Source organism: Diabrotica virgifera, chromosome 5 (genome assembly GCF_917563875.1).
Source record: "Diabrotica virgifera virgifera chromosome 5, PGI_DIABVI_V3a".
Classification (NCBI taxonomy): domain Eukaryota; kingdom Metazoa; phylum Arthropoda; class Insecta; order Coleoptera; family Chrysomelidae; genus Diabrotica; species Diabrotica virgifera.
The window spans coordinates 131,821,902-131,840,214 of NC_065447.1; the positions used below are offsets into that span (position 1 = coordinate 131,821,902).

The 18,313-nt window shown below is 33.3% G+C and overlaps 1 protein-coding gene and 1 long non-coding RNA gene across 11 annotated transcripts in view; one reads left to right on the forward strand and one right to left on the reverse strand.

Moving 5' to 3' along the window:
• The window catches only part of LOC114343065 (uncharacterized), a 618,263-nt gene extending 617,431 nt beyond the window's left edge, over positions 1-832 (reverse strand). For 2 of the 9 annotated variants that reach the window (XM_050651568.1, XM_050651570.1), the window contains exon 1: positions 493-681. The gene's annotated coding sequence lies outside the window, so the exon portion shown is untranslated. Of the gene's footprint in view, positions 1-226; positions 695-717 lie in introns of those variants that run through there. The other 7 variants (XM_050651573.1, XM_050651571.1, XM_050651566.1 and 4 more) reach the window with 7 other exon arrangements.
• A 2,362-nt stretch (positions 833-3,194) lies between these two features.
• LOC126885145 (uncharacterized) lies at positions 3,195-17,910 on the forward strand. 2 transcript variants are annotated; one of them, XR_007698304.1, is made up of 2 exons: positions 3,195-3,911; positions 17,593-17,910. It is a non-coding gene; the product is annotated as an uncharacterized LOC126885145 (long non-coding RNA). The 2 variants fall into 2 exon arrangements; XR_007698303.1 differs by lacking the exon at positions 17,593-17,910 and adding an exon at positions 10,035-10,360 and having other exon boundaries at positions 3,617-3,911.
• Positions 17,911-18,313: the final 403 nt, after the last annotated feature.

The window sequence follows — 18,313 nt, forward strand, 5'->3', positions numbered from 1 at the left end:
CATTTAACACGTACAGGAAAAATCACATGCAGGTAAAATATGTGAAGAATATCATGAATTCAGGTACTAATATATGTTTATCAAACTGTTATGGACAGACATATTATATACATTTTAAATACGTAATCTGTATGCATAAGTGTTGAATCAACGTCAAAAATTATAAAAACCAAGCAAATAATTAAAATAAGCTGTATTTCTAGGGCTTTCATCAATTCATAAGCACCAATATCGCAAAATATGAAGATGGATATGATCGCAGCCATCTTGTTCCTTTGACGGGGGAGTGTTATTCCATGTGTTCAAATAGAAATTTCACGGTTCACAACCTCAATTACTCCTTAAACTGTTTAAAACTATAAAAACAACGTTACACAGATTCATCTCGCAGAATTTCCAATCGTCCTCTCATACATAAGTGCAAATATTTATTACGGAAATTGATTTGCTTACGGGCAAGAAACATTATATACCCCATTTTATGTGACATACTTTTGACACTCAAATGAATAATCCAGTGGAAAAGTCTTACTTAACACTTGTCTAACTAAACTAGATGGTCACAATATTGTACAATTTTATGTAAAAAGACTGTATAAGCACTCATAATCTTATTACAAATAATTAAACGCTTTCAACAATAACAACTTGACGCCATTCGTCATGCGTAAACTGAATGCGCACAAGTTAAAGTTTAACACGAAATCGAATACTCACGGAAATACGGTTATGACATCGGTGTGAAGTTAACAACGTTTATTTTTCAACGCTTCTTCCATAGAGGTATATATTAGGTCTGTTCCTTTGTTTTTTAGGCCCGATTGTACATTGGCGGCTTAAGCTATCGCTTAGTTGAACCGGGTTCAATTTTGAGCGTCGGTTTAACTTCATTCGGGTTGTTCAATGCCGAGTTCAGTTAAGCCGAGGTTCATACAAATTTTGGTAAGGTTGGCAACGTAAGGCATGCGTATTCAAAGCAATTCCCGTCAATTCTCGACATAAATTTTCCCGCCATTTATGTATTATTATTTGGTTTTTGTCAATATAATTCTTTTATTACTGTTATTAGTTTAATCGGTATTTTCTATCGTTTAGTTTATCAGTTTAATCAATTTCCTACGTTAAATTTGTAAACAGACCATTTGAATAGGTATTATAAATATTAGGATATTTCAATGTGTTTATTTTCTTTTTGTAAAAAACTGTTTTTATATAAGTGTTTTTTTCTACACTGGACGCAAAAAAGCCTTCCAATTTCACCTCTCAAAAAGAAATATTGGTATCTTTGGCCAAATAATAAAGCAGAATTGTACAAAATAGAATGAAACAAATAACCCCCAAAATTTTAAAGAAGTTTATCAAAACCATTGATTGTAGCAGATAGTAAGAAATTTTTATAAATATCTAATAGTTGTTGTATGTATTAGTTTAAATTTCTAAATTAACAAAGTATTCATGCATAAGATTTTCAACCTCCTCCTACGTTTGACAAATTGTACTTCTCATGATTCTCTAGACTATAAGTCCACTTTACATCAACAATAATTGGACAAGAAATTGACAACAAGTTATTCAAGGTCAAATTTGAATTATACAAAGCACAATTCTACATCCAATTTTGCCGTGAATAAAAAGAAAATAAAGAAATTTGACAAAATAAAACATATCCAATTGTTCTATTTCATCAAATTCCTTCATTTTCTTTTACAAACATACATTTTGTACTCGTCAAATTTGGCCTTGAATAACTTTGTCAATTTATTGTTCAATTTATTGTTGATGTAAAGTGGACAATAGACAGTTAGATTTACTACATTTTTGGCTAATGCCATTGCTACTTCTTCTTCTTTATGTAGTATGGGCAAAGGGTTATTAAAAAGCATTGCAATATTGTGTATCATTGATGTTCCAATTACAATTGAATGGGCCTTCCGAATAAAAGTGCCATGTGATTCGTTTTTAAGAAATCGAACAAAAACTGTTAAAATTATAATAATGGTAAATTTATACATCTTAAGGATTAGTAATTAATTACTTCAGCTTAGTACCATCTGTTTAATTTCAGTACTTAAATTACATCTCAACTGAACTAACTTTTCTTCGTCATTGATATTTTATGGACTTTACGGTCTTTAAATGTACCTATATTCTTCTTAATATATTAGTCATGCTTTGACTGGCTGATTGACATATAGTCCATGCCATTAAAAAAGGATTAGTAATACAGTACAGTTATTTACAAACTGTATTAATAACTAACCCTTAAATGTGTAAATTTACCAATATTCCAATTTTAACAGTTTTTGTTCGATTTCTTAAAATCGAATCACATGGCACTTAACAATTGTTATTCGGTAGACCCATTCAACTGTGTCTATGCATTCTGCATTCTCATTGTGCCTCATTAAATAAAATTTCAGCTTGTGATGAAGGATTGCGTAAGAGTGTTATCAGGTTTTCTTGACTCCGTAACCACTATCACTAAAGAAGATACTAATTCAATCTTCACATTCTCTTCTCATAAATATTTAACTGTTTACAGCTATGATTTCAAATTAACTCAAAAATGTTAATATTTGCCTTATTCTAGGGAAGTAGGTAGGTAATTTAAATAATTTTAGAAGGTAAATTAGTTTGTAATTATTATTAAATAAAGTGATATGTACCTACATAAGCATGGTACAAATATAATTAATTCAAGATTTATTAATAAATTATGTACATCTAATTTAATAAATTAACAAAATCGTTTTCTACATTTGCTTCAAAATCATTCATAAGTTGCAAAAAGGAGCCTGTTGCTTAAAACCAGTGATATGGGCCCACTTCACTGCACAAAACCTTAATTTAAGGCAATAAAAACCATGTTCTTAGAAGATACAGCTTGGTTCTTGAAATGTCAATAACAAATTTGCCACTTGTTTTCGTTCTCGTTCTTACCTATCTGTTCGATTTTTTATTCTATGAGCAATACTAGTTTCATACAAATAGTGAACAGTGAACAGATATCCAAAATCTTTGCAACAATGCATTATCCTTCCATTTTCAAAATGATTTTCTCTAGACCTACACTGTTTCTGTGTTCTCCTTCCTTCTAGAATATTTACCATTTCCAGAAAATCTTCATTATTAGTTAAATTTTCAATGACGTTCATTTTTAAGGTGTAAATATTATGATTTCCGTTGATAATGACAAAAATGTGAGGTTAAAAATGCTTGAACCAGCGTTAAACCGCCGAACATCGACCGCTCAGCTGAACCCGGGCTTAAACCGAGCTCAAGCTTAAACTTTGTATGTACAACGCACTTCTTGCCCTGAACTCGGTAATGGCGCTGAGCCGGAGTTGAACCTCGATTGTACAACCGGGCCTTAGTGTTACACTTTTGAGTGTAAGTGTAAGAAATTCTATGGACATTTGAGTGTAAAATGACAGCGGATGTGACAGCGGCTCATGACAGCGGACAGTATTAAACGAAAATTATCGGTGTGCCAATCAAGCAAAGGAACAAGGAACTTCCGAATATGGCCTAACTGGGGGCACATAACATAACCTAATCCTAATATTTACATTTGTAAAGAATATCCTGTTTGTTTTTATTGTCGATTGTGCAGCGAAATTGTGATAGCAAATCAAATATAAAGTAGTTTATCGCCTACAGAACTGAATTAGTCCATAGCAGTTATCAGTTTTTCTTTCTTGGGAAGCTTATACATGTAACTTTTATTGTTGTAAATTGTGGGAGTAGGGCAGACAGGGAAAAGTCTTATTTTGTACTGTTCCCAAGGCTCCCCATGCAATACATTTAAATGAATTATCCAAACAAAGCCGGGGACAATGGATAAAAGCCACAAGAAGAACAGATATAAGGGAACTAAAATTAAAATATGAAAAGTAAACATTTTATAAGTGGTAAGTTTAATGTAATTCAATTAATAAGGATTTTAAATGTCTACAATAATAATAAAAATGTGATAATTCAAGCTTAATTATTAGGAAAGCCAGCCATGTTTCACTTCCATGAAGCAGAGAAGGGAGGTATATAATATACTGTCCCTTTTGTCTTCTCATTAATTTCTCTTTTGCTAATGAAACCTGTAGTGAGGGAGTGATATAATCGTGATGTTTTAGCAATTTTGTTGTTCATTTTTTTTGCATTTTTTGTCTATTATAGTTTATAAATATTCAAAATCATTCATATGTTCTACTAAATTTCCGTCTAGGTTTATATGGATTTCTCTCGGTGTCTTGGAAATAAGTAAGGTTTTAGTCTTTGCTAATTTTATTTTCATTCCTTTTTCTGCAAGTTCTCTCGTCTATAAATTTAGGTTGCTTTGTAAAGATTTCTCTGAACTTGGTATCAATGCAATGTCATCTGCAGATACACATTTACTCAGAGTTATACTTTTTAATCAATGGTAACCTAAATCTAATTTTCGGGACTCTACTGCATTTTTTTTATTGGTTCATTCATATATATAATATAATGAATAGCAGTGAGCTTAAAACTCCACCTTGCCTTACTCCTTGTGTATTAGCAAATTTGTTTGATTCACAGTTTAATGCTCGCACAATGTTCCAGTACATAAATTTTACTTGCATCAATTAGTTCTCCTCCAACATCGAACAGTTCAAGCCCTTTCCAAATGTGATGTCCGGGTACCTTGTCAAAGGCTTTTTCCATTGTCTTATAGTAAAGATATGATCTTGGACACTGTGCCCGGTCAGAAACCTTTTTGTGCATCGTCTAGTTGATGTTCCACTTTCTTTCTCAGTCTCATCTCCAGTGTTCATTCATAAATCTTAGCCAGTACACTTAGCATGAAAATACCTCGATAATTTGAACATTACTTTTTTACCTCCCTTCTTTACCAGAAGAGCCATTACTGCTGTTGCCCAATCTTCTGGGATGCGTTTCTGTTTCCAAATTGTTATCAGTAATTTGTGTAAGTAGTGTAATGCAGATTCCCCCATATATTTCAACAATTGTGTTTTGATATTATCTATTCCTGCCACTTTACCATTTTTCATTTTTGCAATGGCTTCCGTTAATTCTTCCATTGTTATTTCATTACTCAACTCTTTGGAATATTTACTCCATCTATTAACTATATCTTGTGGTTGGGTAAGTGTTTCTCCATTTTATTTTTTTTTATTTGCACGACAGTACTACCTGATTTACTTCTCATTTTTTCAGACCTTAATAGAACAATTTTTGGTTTGTCCTACTACTGTCTTGCTCCATCTTTTCTCCAAATCTCTCCCACTGTTCCAATTTAGCTTTTTTAACTTTTTCTTTCACAAGCTTCCTTGCTTATTAACTGTTATTTTCTAGATAAGCTCTCCATGGTACTTTCTTTTCTTTCACAGCTATTTTTATCTCTTCGCTCCACCAACTAGTCCTTTTTTTTTTAAATACTTTTATTCAATAAAAATATTAAAATACTCTTGTGATAGTGAAGAGACAGTTTATGTTTCCTTTCAATCCAGAGGCGATACAGCTCCGTGAAGTTAGCCCGAAAAAGTCGGGAAAAAAAATGCGATTGATGCCATTCGTTTGTCCATTGATTGTCCACGTTTGTCCACCATTTTATTTCGTTAGTCCACCCATCAATTCTTTTTTATAAACAAAAATTTTTTTTCGGGCTAACTTCACAAATCCACAAATTTTCGAAAATTTAAAAAAACTCTTGCTATATTGTTTGTCCATCGTTTGTCCATGTTTGTCCACCACATAATTTTTTTGTCCACCCTCTGAAACAACCCCCTGTTAATTGTAATTATTTTTTTATTTCTTAATTCGGGCTAACTTCACGTTCTCTTAAATGGGCATTTAAACGTTAATTCAGGTGCAGAATCACAACTAAGCGTTTGTCCACCCCTTTGCAGCATTTGTCCAACCCCTTAAAGTGCGAAACAACCCCCCTGTTAATTGTACTTATTTTTTTATTTCTTAATTCGGGCTAACTTCACGTCCGTTTAAACGTGTATTTTAAAGTTAAATCGGGTGAAGAATCACAACTACCCGTTTGTCCACCCCTTCGCAGCGTTTGTCCAACCCCTTAAAGTGCGAAACAACCCCCTCGTCAATTGTAATTATTTTTTTATTTCTTTATTCGGGCTAACTTCACGTTCTCTTAAATGGGCATTTAAACGTTAATTCGGGTGCAGAATCACAACTAAGCGTTTGTCGACCCCTTTGCAGCGTTTGTCCAACCCCTTAAAGTGCGAAACAACCCCCCTGTTAATTGTAATTATTTTTTTATTTCTTAATTCAGGCTAACTTCACGTCCGTTTAAACGTGTATTTTAAAGTTAAATCGGGTGAAGAATCACAACTACCCGTTTGTCCAGCCCCTTAAAGTGCGAAACAACCCACTCGTTAATTGTAATTATTTTTTTAATTCTTAATTCGGGCTAACTTCAAGTTCTCTTAAATAGGTATTTAAACGTTAATTCGGGTGCAGAATACAACTACCCGTTTGTCCACTCCTTCGCAGCGTTTGTCCAACCCCTTAAAGTGCGAAACAACCCCCTCGTCAATTGTAATTATTTTTTTATTTCTTTATTCGGGCTAACTTCACGTTCTCTTAAATGGGCATTTAAACGTTAATTCGGGTGCAGAATCACAACTAAGCGTTTGTCGACCCCTTTACAGCGTTTGTCCAACCCCTTAAAGTGCGAAACAACCCCCCTGTTAATTGTAATTATTTTTTTATTTCTTAATTCAGGCTAACTTCACGTCCGTTTAAACGTGTATTTTAAAGTTAATTCGGGTGAAGAATCACAACTACCCGTTTGTCCACCCCTTCGCAGCGTTTGTCCAGCCCCTTAAAGTGCGAAACAACCCCCCTGTTAATTGTAATTATTTTTTTATTTCTTAATTCGGGCTAGCTTCACGTTCCCTTAAATGGGCATTTAAACGTTAATTCGGGTGCAGAACCACAACTACCCGTTTGTCCACCCCTTCGCAGCGTTTGTCCAACCCCTTAAAGTGCGAAACAACCCCCCTGTTAGTTGTAATTATTTTTTTATTTCTTAATTCGGGCCAGCTTTTAAATGCCCATTTAAGGGAACGTGAAGTTAGCCCGAATTAAGAAATAAAAAAATAATTACAATTAACAGGGGGGTTGTTTCGCACTTTAAGGAGTTGGACAAACGCTGCGAAGGGGTGGACAAACGGGTAGTTGTGATTCTGCACCAGAATTAACGTTTAAATGCCCATTTAAGAGAACGCGAAGCTAGCCCGGAATAAGAAATAAAAAAATAATTACAATTAACAGGGGGGTTGTTTCGCACTTTAAGTGGTTGGACAAACGCTGCGAAAGGGTGGACAAACGGGCAGTTGTGATTCCGCACCCGAATTAACGTTTGAATGCCCATTTAAGAGAACGTGAAGTTAGCCCGAATAAAGAAATGAAAAAATAATTACAATTAACGAGGGGGTTGTTACGCACTTTAAGTGGTTGGACAAACGCTGCGAAAGGGTGGACAAACGGGCAGTTGTGATTCTGCACCCGAATTAGCGTTTAAATGCCCATTTAAGAGAACGTGAAGTTAACCCGAATAAAGAAATAAAAAAATAATTACAATTAACTAGGGGGTTGTTTCGCACTTTAAGGGGCTGGACAAACGCTGCGATGAAGTAGACAAACGGGTAGTTGTGATTCTTCACCCGAATTAACGTTTAAATGCCCATTTAAGGGAACGTGAACCTAGCCCGAATTAAGAAATAAAAAAATAATTACAATTAACGAGGGGGTTGTTTCGCACTTTAAGTGGTTGGACAAACGCTGCGAAAGGGTGGACAAACGGGCAGTTGTGATTCTGCACCCGAATTAGCGTTTAAATGCCCATTTAAGAGAACGTGAAGTTAACCCGAATAAAGAAATAAAAAAATAATTACAATTAACTAGGGGGTTGTTTCGCACTTTAAGGGGCTGGACAAACGCTGCGATGAAGTAGACAAACGGGTAGTTGTGATTCTTCACCCGAATTAACGTTTAAATGCCCATTTAAGGGAACGTGAACCTAGCCCGAATTAAGAAATAAAAAAATAATTACAATTAACGAGGGGGTTGTTTCGCACTTTAAGTGGTTGGACAAACGCTGCGAAAGGGTGGACAAACGGGCAGTTGTGATTCTGCACCCGAATTAGCGTTTAAATGCCCATTTAAGAGAACGTGAAGTTAACCCGAATAAAGAAATAAAAAAATAATTACAATTAACTAGGGGGTTGTTTCGCACTTTAAGGGGCTGGACAAACGCTGCGATGAAGTGGACAAACGGGTAGTTGTGATTCTTGACCCGAATTAACTTTAAAATACACGTTTAAATGGACGTGAAGTTAGCCGGAATTAAGAAATAAAAAAATAATTACAATTAACAGGGGGGTTGTTTCGCACTTTAAGTGGTTGGACAAACGCTGCGAAAGGGTGGACAAACGGGCAGTTGTGATTCTGCATCCGAATTAACGTTTAAATGTCCATTTAAGAGAACGTGAAGTTAGCCCGAATAAAGAAATAAAAAAATAATTACAATTAACTAGGGGGTTGTTTCGCACTTTAAGGGGCTGGACAAACGCTGCGATGAAGTGGACAAACGGGTAGTTGTGATTCTTGACCCGAATTAACTTTAAAATACACGTTTAAATGGACGTGAAGTTAGCCGGAATTAAGAAATAAAAAAATAATTACAATTAACAGGGGGGTTGTTTCGCACTTTAAGGGGTTGGACAAACGCTGCAAAGGGGTGAACAAACGCTTAGTTGTGATTCTGCACCCGAATTAACGTTTAAATGCCCATTTAAGAGAACGTGAAGTTAGCCCGAATAAAGAAATAAAAAAATAATTACAATTGACGAGGGGGTTTTTTCGCACTTTAAGGGGTTGGACAAACGCTGCGAAGGAGTGGACAAACGGGTAGTTGTGATTCTGCACCCGAATTAACGTTTAAATACATATTTAAGAGAACTTGAAGTTAGCCCTTATTAAGAATTAAAAAAAATAATTACAATTAACGAGGGGGTTGTTTCGCACTTTAACGGGCAGGACAAACGCTGCAAAGGGGTGGACAAACGGGTAGTTGTGATTCTGCACCCGAATTAACGTTTAAATGGCCATTTAAGAGAACGTGAAGTTAGCCCGAATTAAGAAATAAAAAAATAATTACAATTAACAGGGGGTTGTTTCAGAGGGTGGACAAAAAAAATTATGTGGTGGACAAACATGGACAAACGATGGACAAACAATATAGCAAGAGTTTTTTTAAATTTTCGAAAATTTGTGGATTTGTGAAGTTAGCCCGAAAAAAAATTTTTGTTTATAAAAAAGAATTGATGGGTGGACTAACGAAATAAAATGGTGGACAATCAATGGACAAACGAATGGCATCAATCGCATTTTTTTTCCCGACTTTTTCGGGCTAAGTTCACGGACCTAGGCGATACACAATCTCCAGACAGTTGTTTCTGCCTTACGGCGTCCCCAGTGGAGCTGCCTGCACACCTCTGAATCAAAACGAAATCAAAATGTCTATTTAAGTGGAATTTCAAAAATAGTTATCTACTATTAGGATGCTTCAGCGATATCTCTTAAAGAAAAGAGAAAAGTCCCAGATACAAAATTCACTATTAAAATAGTAAATAATTATTTAAATCTGAAACTTTTCTTATTGGAACCCCTTTCTGGTACATCCTTAATCTCTTTTTGACTTTTACAATTTCGGACTTTGAATTATCTTTCTGATCTTTTTTCTAGATTAATGAAAGCAGAATGTAACTGTATACTGCAGAGTCCTTTTCCCTTTCTTTATTCATCATCTCTTGTCTTATAAATTGTAAAAGTCAGAGATTAAGGATGTTACCAGAAAGAAGTTCCAATAAGAAAAGTATCAGATATAAATAATTATTTACTATTTTTATTTTAATAGTGAATTTTATATCTGGGACTTTTCTTTATTCTTGTGATACTTTCCACATTTTTATGATTTTTTTATGGTACACAATGTAGAATTTTTATTTATGTCTTTGTTTTAGGAACAACCACCAGATATTTAAAAGGTATAAAAAGAAGAAACTGCTGGAATTTCAAAACAAATGTGTTTGACTAGTAAAGATTTGGATAAATAACAGGAGTTACTTTGGGCTATAGCTACGTGCAGATTTATTTCCTTGTGGCTTCCTATGTTAATTCTTATTAATTATACACTTAAATATGTTTTTAGTCTCAGGAAGATTTTATATTTGATTATTTTTGAATAAACATTATTATTATTATTACCTTAATTTCCATTAAATAAATTTACTGTAATCAATAAAGTAATCGTTTAATTGTTAATAAATTATCAAGTATGATTCCCAAATATTTTATTTGTTTGACACCTTCTATGGGCTGATTGTGAGATTATAGTTAAGGTACCAAAGGTATTATAAGGATAATAACACTTGAGGTCAATGGTGTATATACCGAGGGCCTTTGGCCTGAGGGATATAAGTTGACTGAAAGCGATATTATCGTTAATACCTGTGGTGCCTTCAACATTTAATGTCCGACTAAATTATTCTTTATAGGCAAAAAATTGAAGGAATTTTGAATTAATTAGTTTTCAAATAAGTACATTTACCAGCAATAGTTGTAACGTAATTGTGGTAACCATAGTTTTACTTGGGTTGTTATTTGTCAACTTGACAGTATTTAACTAGTTATTTAAATTTAATACCCTAGGGCGTAATTTTTCAAAATAATGCCCTAGAGCCTAGGGCATTATGCCATACTTAACTGACTTCGAAATCATGTCATTATTTATCAAACTGACTTCAAAATCATGTCATTATTTGTCAAATAATATACCAGTCGGACATTAATATTATTACAGTAGAACCTCGATTATCTGTCAGGGCACCGGACCAAGGGTATGACGGATAATCGAAAAGACGGTTAACAGAACATTAAAAAAAATAAAAATTCATAGTACAACTCTCAAATTTCATTTGTATGGTTTGTTTGACAATATAAGAGGGATTTATGTTCATACAATCGAATCAATTTAAAATATTCTGAAATTTGTGTTTTACTGCTGCTTCATATTTTGCGACGGCTGAATTTCTTAATCGGCATAAGGCATAAGATCATGCAATCTACTTTATTGGCTTCTTCTTGTTGAGAATACCACTCGATGAATTATTGCATATGCGATGCAGCTTCTCTAGATTATTTACGCAAATCTTTGTCAGTTACAATAGGTTCATCAATATAGCTACAGTCAAGCTTCCTTGTGTCCAAGCATCAATATAGCTACTGTGTCAGCTTCCGAATAGGTTTGGTCCGCCTTTGTTGCCATTTCAATGAGTTCTTTATCTGTCAGCAATGGATAGCCGTTTGTGTCCTCATCACAAATCAAATTACCTTTTTTTTTATTTTTTTGCATTTAAATGATTGCTAATGTATAACTCAATACAACTTCTGTATGTACCCTGACGGTTAACAGAGGTGACGGTTAATGGAGAGACGGATAATCGAGGTTCCACTGTACATGATTTCGAAGTCAGTTATATTATAATGCCCTAGGGCGTTATTTTTCAATATTTATTTTGAAAAATAATGCCCTAGCTAGGGTATTAAATTCAAATAACTAGTTAAATACTGTCGAGTTGACACAATTACGTTACAACTGTTGCTGGTAAATGTACTTATTTAAAAACTAATTAATTCAAAATTCCTTAAATTTTTTTGCCTATAAAGAATAATTTAGTCAGACATTAAATGTTGAAGGCACCACGGGTATTAAAGATAATATCGCTTTCAGTGAATGTTTATCCCTTTAGACCCTTTTAACCCTTAAGATTGCTATCTAAAAAAAATACCAAGAAACTTTACAGAATCAACGATACTGATCTGACTGTAATTAACACATTCACAGACACACTTTAGATGTAGACACATCTTATGGAGTAAGTGGCTTCATATGCAGTTGTGTCTGTGAATGTGTTAAGAGGTAAAGATTGACGAGCTCCTGTATAGGATAATGCTACTGTTTTATGTTAAAAACAGGTAAATTAGAATCGGACCAGGTTTTTATCGTGAGTAGATCAGAAGGTATAGTAGCAATATTTGAGTTGCTCCAAGTAATACTGGTATCATCAGCAAAAAGAAAATTTTTTCCATCAATTTTTAAACTAGGGATGTCATTAATAAACGTAAGGAAAAGTAGACGACCTGATACTGAACCTTGTGGTTTGTAGAGGACCCCACATACAATATTTTGGAGACTAGAGTCTGTATTATTTGCTCTAACCAGTTGTTTCCAACTATCCAAGTAAGATTGAAACCAATTCAAAGAAATTCTTCGAATTCCATAGAAATTTAGTTATTTTTATCAAAATTTCATGATTTACACAATCAAAAGCTTTGGCATAGTCACAAAAAACAGTGGCAGTGTGAAGATTATTGCTCAGTGCTTGATAAACCTCATGTAGTACAGAAAACATGGCATCAGCAGTACATTTATTATTTAAAAAGCCGAACTTTTGTAATAAAATGTTGTTTTCAACAAGAAAGGACATAAGTCATGCTTTTATGAGTCTCTCAATAATTTTGGAGTACCGGTAGTAATGCAATAGGTATATACTTGCAGGAATTAGATTTTTCACCACCCTTATGAAGAGGAATAATGATAGCTGTCTTTAGGTACTCTGGAAATTTACCTTTCTCAAAAGAATCATTAATTGGCGAGATGAGGACACAAGGATCTACAGATCGAGCGAGTCTCGTAAATTGCACAGCTTCGAGCCACGCTTCACGCAACCATATTTGCGTACTTGTGTTTTGGGTTGTGTGGTCGTGCTCTGGTCGATTGGAGTTATAATTTACCAAATTTAAATATAGTCGTTTCTACTGATTCATAATATGTATATTATAATATAATATATTGAAGTTTTTAAATATTGCTAATATTATTAAAGTTTTTAACATTGTATTTTAATATACTTTGTTTTATTAATAATAATATTACCTAAGTATTGCACCTTGTTCAAAAAAAGTTCAAGATAAATACCGCGGTTTTTTCATATGAAAATGCAAAGAAAAAATATACAATTTGCAGAGTATGTAAATGCTTGTTTTTTGATAAAACAATACAAATTGTATGTAGGTAGGTAGAGTAGCAAAGCATTGAGTAGTTATAGCAAAAGTAGCTACGCCATCTGAGAGACAATAAGGATGAAATTAGTTTTATATTTTCTTTTCTCATGGAGCATGCATGATGGAGAGTTTTTTAAAATATGTAACAAAGCATGTTGTTTTGTTATCTATGTTGCAAATATGTTGTTTTTTTTTCAAATTACAAAATATGTTGTTTTCAATACAAGTACCTAATTGTTGTTATTATTTAATGAGCATTTAGAATTTTGACTAACGCTCGATTTCATAATAAAGTTAAAGTGTGTGTTACCTTAAAAAAAGCAATTGTTACAGTTAAAGAAAACTTTAAATTTAAAGTCCACTTTAACTTTATTAATATAAAATCGAGCGTAAGAAATTTTATAAACTTTGGAAAATAGCATTTCAAAAAAAGTACTGTAAGTATGCTGTATTTTTAATTTTTTCTCAAAAAATAAAACAAAACTCATTTTAAAACATATATTAAATTATAAACACAACACTAAATAAATAATTTTTCTCAACAGTTAAAAACCACACTTAAAAGTTTTAGAAATTCACATCCCAGAATCAAGTTACTCAAATTTTCAAACACCTCACCTGACACAGTGTCTCAAGTACGATTGCACGAAGCTGTTGATGTTATATTTTTACTCACATTAACAAAGTATTCATTTAGATTTCCAGGGTCTGAAAGGAAAAATGTTTAAGCTGGGTGAATTTTATTTCGAAGATCGTTTATTATGGACTAAGTTTCTTTTGCAACACTTTTAGAGCTTCTCAGACAATTTTGATAGTACGATTTTTTAGCTGATTTTATAAGTTTTAAATAGGTTTTCCTATACTTGCTGATATATTCAGTGACAGAGCCATTGGAAAGTAAATTTCTTGATGTAGAGTAGTGAACGCATATTCATGGCTGATATGCGGATACCGGATACCTTTAGTAGTCCAGGGCCCAGGATTTGCGATGTTTTGGCTTAATTGTAATTAAAGGAAATGCTTTGTTGAACATAAGGACATGAAAGCATATTAAAAAAATCACTGAAAAGTGATAATTTTAAAATTACAGGAAAGTGCCACTCGGAGGTTAAGCAAAATTAAATTAAAACTTGTAGCTACTTTAGTTTTTTCAATTTATAAATCTAGTTTAAATTAAACTAAAAAGAAATATATCTTTTTTGTAAACAAACAAACAAACACATTTAACGGCTAAACAGCTGGCGCCGGTTGGATGATACTGCGCAGGACGAGTGTAATATCCACCACCGTCTCGGAGGTAGGTGTAGAAAAGTGTTACACTTTTTTTCCTACAGCATTTCAAAGAAACGAGTTGTACGCGTTCTACGACAGAAGTTGAGTGTATCGTGAAAAAAAGTGTAAACACTAGAAAAACAAAGAAACAAGAAAGTGTAACACTTTTACACTTTTCTTACACTTTTCAAGAACTAGTGTTACACTTAAAACAAAGGAACAGACCTAATAGGTCTGTTCCTTTGTTTTTTAGTGTTACACTTTTGAGTGTAAGTGTACGAAATTCTATGGACATTTGAGTGTAAAATGACAGCGGATGTGACAGCGGCTCATGACAGCGGACAGTATTAAACGAAAATTATCGGTGTGCCAATCAAGCAAAGGGACAAGGAACTTCCGAATATGGCCTAACTGGGGGCACATAAGGGATCGTTTAAACACAGCGATAAATCAAACAACTTATCAAGGTCAATCGAGTTGTTGCAACTTATCACTGTGTGTAAACGGTGCATCGCACAACTTATCAAAGTTGGAGTTGGGTTGAAGGTGGTATCGCATTGAATCGCAGCGTCTAAACAGCGTTTCAACTTGTCATCACAACTAGTTGCTGTGACTTGTCGTTGTGTTTAAACGACGCTTAACATAACATAACCTAATCCTAATATTTACATTTGTAAAGAATATCCTGTTTGTTTTTATTGTCGATTGTGCAGCGAAATTGTGTGCAGCAAATCAAATATAAAGTAGTTTATCGCCTACAGAACTGAATTAGTCCATAGCAGTTATCAGTTTTTCTTTCTTGGGAAGCTTATACATGTAACTTGTATTGTTGTAAATTGTGGGAGTAGGGCAGACAGGGAAAAGTCTTATTTTGTACTGTTCCCAAGGCTCCCCATGCAATACATTTAAATGAATTATCCAAACAAAGCTGGGGACAATGGATAAAAGCCACAAGAAGAACAGATATAAGGGAACTAAAATTAAAATATGAAAAGTAAACATTTTGTAAGTGGTAAGTTTAATGTAATTCAATTAATAAGGATTTTAAATGTCTACAATAATAATAAAGATGTGATAATTCAAGCTTAATTATTAGGAAAGCCAGCCATGTTTCACTTCCATGAAGCAGAGAAGAGAGGTATATAATATACTGTCCCTTTTGTCTTCTCACTAATTTCTCTTTTGCTAATGAAACCTGTAGTGAGGGAGTGATATAATCGTGATGTTTTAGCAATTCTGTTGTTCATTTTTTTTGCATTTTTTGTCTATTATAGTTTATAAATATTCAAAATCATTCATATGTTCTACTAAATTTCCGTCTAGGTTTATATGGATTTCTCTCAGTGTCTTGGAAATAAGTAAAGTTTTAGTCTTTGCTAATTTTATTTTCATTCCTTTGTCTGCAAGTTCTCTCGTCTATAAATTTAGGTTGCTTTGTAAAGATTTCTCTGAACTTGGTATCAATGCAATGTCATCTGCAGATACACATTTACTCAGAGTTATACTTTTTAATCAATGGTAACCTAAATCTAATTTTCGGGACTCTACTGCATTTTTTTTATTGGTTCATTCATATATATAATATAATGAATAGCAGTGAGCTTAAAACTCCACCTTGCCTTACTCCTTGTGTATTAGCAAATTTGTTTGATTCACAGTTTAATGATCGCACAATGTTCCAGTACATAAATTTTACTTGCATCAATTAGTTCTCCTCCAACATCGAACAGTTCAAGCCCTTTCCAAATGTGATGTCCGGGTACCTTGTCAAAGGCTTTTTCCATTGTCTTATAGTAAAGATATGATCTTGGACACTGTGCCCGGTCAGAAACCTTTTTGTGCATCGTCTAGTTGATGTTCCACTTTCTTTCTCAGTCTCATCTCCAGTGTTCATTCATAAATCTTAGCCAGTACACTTAGCATGAAAATACCTCGATAATTTGAACATTACTTTTTTACCTCCCTTCTTTACCAGAAGAGCCATTACTGCTGTTGCCCAATCTTCTGGGATGCGTTTCTGTTTCCAAATTGTTATCAGTAATTTGTGTAAGTAGTGTAATGCAGATTCCCCCATATATTTCAACAATCGTGTTTTGATATTATCTATTCCTGCCACTTTACCATTTTTCATTTTTGCAATGGCTTCCGTTAATTCTTCCATTGTTATTTCATTACTCAACTCTGGAATATTTACTCCATCTATTAACTATATCTTGTGGTTGGGTAAGTGTTTCTCCATTTTATTTTTTTTTATTTGCACGACAGTACTACCTGATTTACCTCTCATTTTTTCAGACCTTAATAGAACAATTTTTGGTTTGTCCTACTACTGTCTTGCTCCATCTTTTCTCCAAATCTCTCCCACTGTTCCAATTTAGCTTTTTTAACTTTTTCTTTCACAAGCTTCCTTGCTTATTAACTGTTATTTTCTAGATAAGCTCTCCATGGTACTTTCTTTTCTTTCACAGCTATTTTTATCTCTTCGCTCCACCAACTAGTCCTTTTTTTTGACTACTTTTATTCAATAAAAATATTAAAATACTCTTGTGATAGTGAAGAGACAGTTTATGTTTCCTTTCGATCCAGAGGCGATACACAATCTCCAGACAGTTGTTTCTGCCTTACGGCGTCCCCAGTGGAGCTGCCTACACACCTCTGAATCAAAACGAAATCAAATTGTCTATTTAAGTGGAATTTCAAAAATAGTTATCTACTATTAGGATGCTTCAGCGATATCTCTTAAAGAAAAGAGAAAAGTCCCAGATACAAAATTCACTATTAAAATAGTAAATAATTATTTAAATCTGAAACTTTTCTTATTGGAACCCCTTTCTGGTACATCCTTAATCTCTTTTTGACTTTTACAATTTCGGACTTTGAATTATCTTTCTGATCTTTTTTCTAGATTAATGAAAGCATAATGTAACTGTATACTGCAGAGTCCTTTTCCCTTTCTTTATTCATCATCTCTTGTCTTATAAATTGTAAAAGTCAGAGATTAAGGATGTTACCAGAAAGAAGTTCCAATAAGAAAAGTGTCAGATATAAATAATTATTTACTATTTTTATTTTAATAGTGAATTTTATATCTGGGACTTTTCTTTATTCTTGTGATACTTTCCACATTTTTATGATTTTTTTATGGTACACAATGTAGAATTTTTATTTATGTCTTTGTTTTAGGAACAACCACCAGATATTTAAAAGGTATAAAAAGAAGAAACTGCTGGAATTTCAAAACAAATGTGTTTGACTAGTAAAGATTTGGATAAATAACAGGAGTTACTTTGGGCTATAGCTACGTGCAGATTTATTTCCTTGTGGCTTCCTATGTTAATTCTTGTTAATTATACACTTAAATATGTTTTTAGTCTCAGGAAGATTTTATATTTGATTATTTTTGAATAAACATTATTATTATTATTACCTTAATTTCCATTAAATAAATTGACTGTAATCAATAAAGTAATCGTTTAATTGTTAATAAATTATCAAGTATGATTCCCAAATATTTTATTTGTTTGACACCTTCTATGGGCTGATTGTGAGATTATAGTTAAGGTACCAAAAGTATTATAAGGATAATAACACTTGAGGTCAATGGTGTATATACCGAGGGCCTTTGGCCTGAGGGATATAAGTTAACTGAAAGCGATATTATCGTTAATACCCGTGGTGCCTTCAACATTTAATGTCCGACTAAATTATTTTTTATAGGCAAAAAATTAAAGGAATTTTGAATTAATTAGTTTTCAAATAAGTACATTTACCAGCAATAGTCGTAACGTAATTGTGGTAACCATAGTTTTACTTGGGTTGTTATTTGTCAACTTGACAGTATTTAACTAGTTATTTAAATTTAATACCCTAGGGCGTAATTTTTCAAAATAATGCCCTAGAGCCT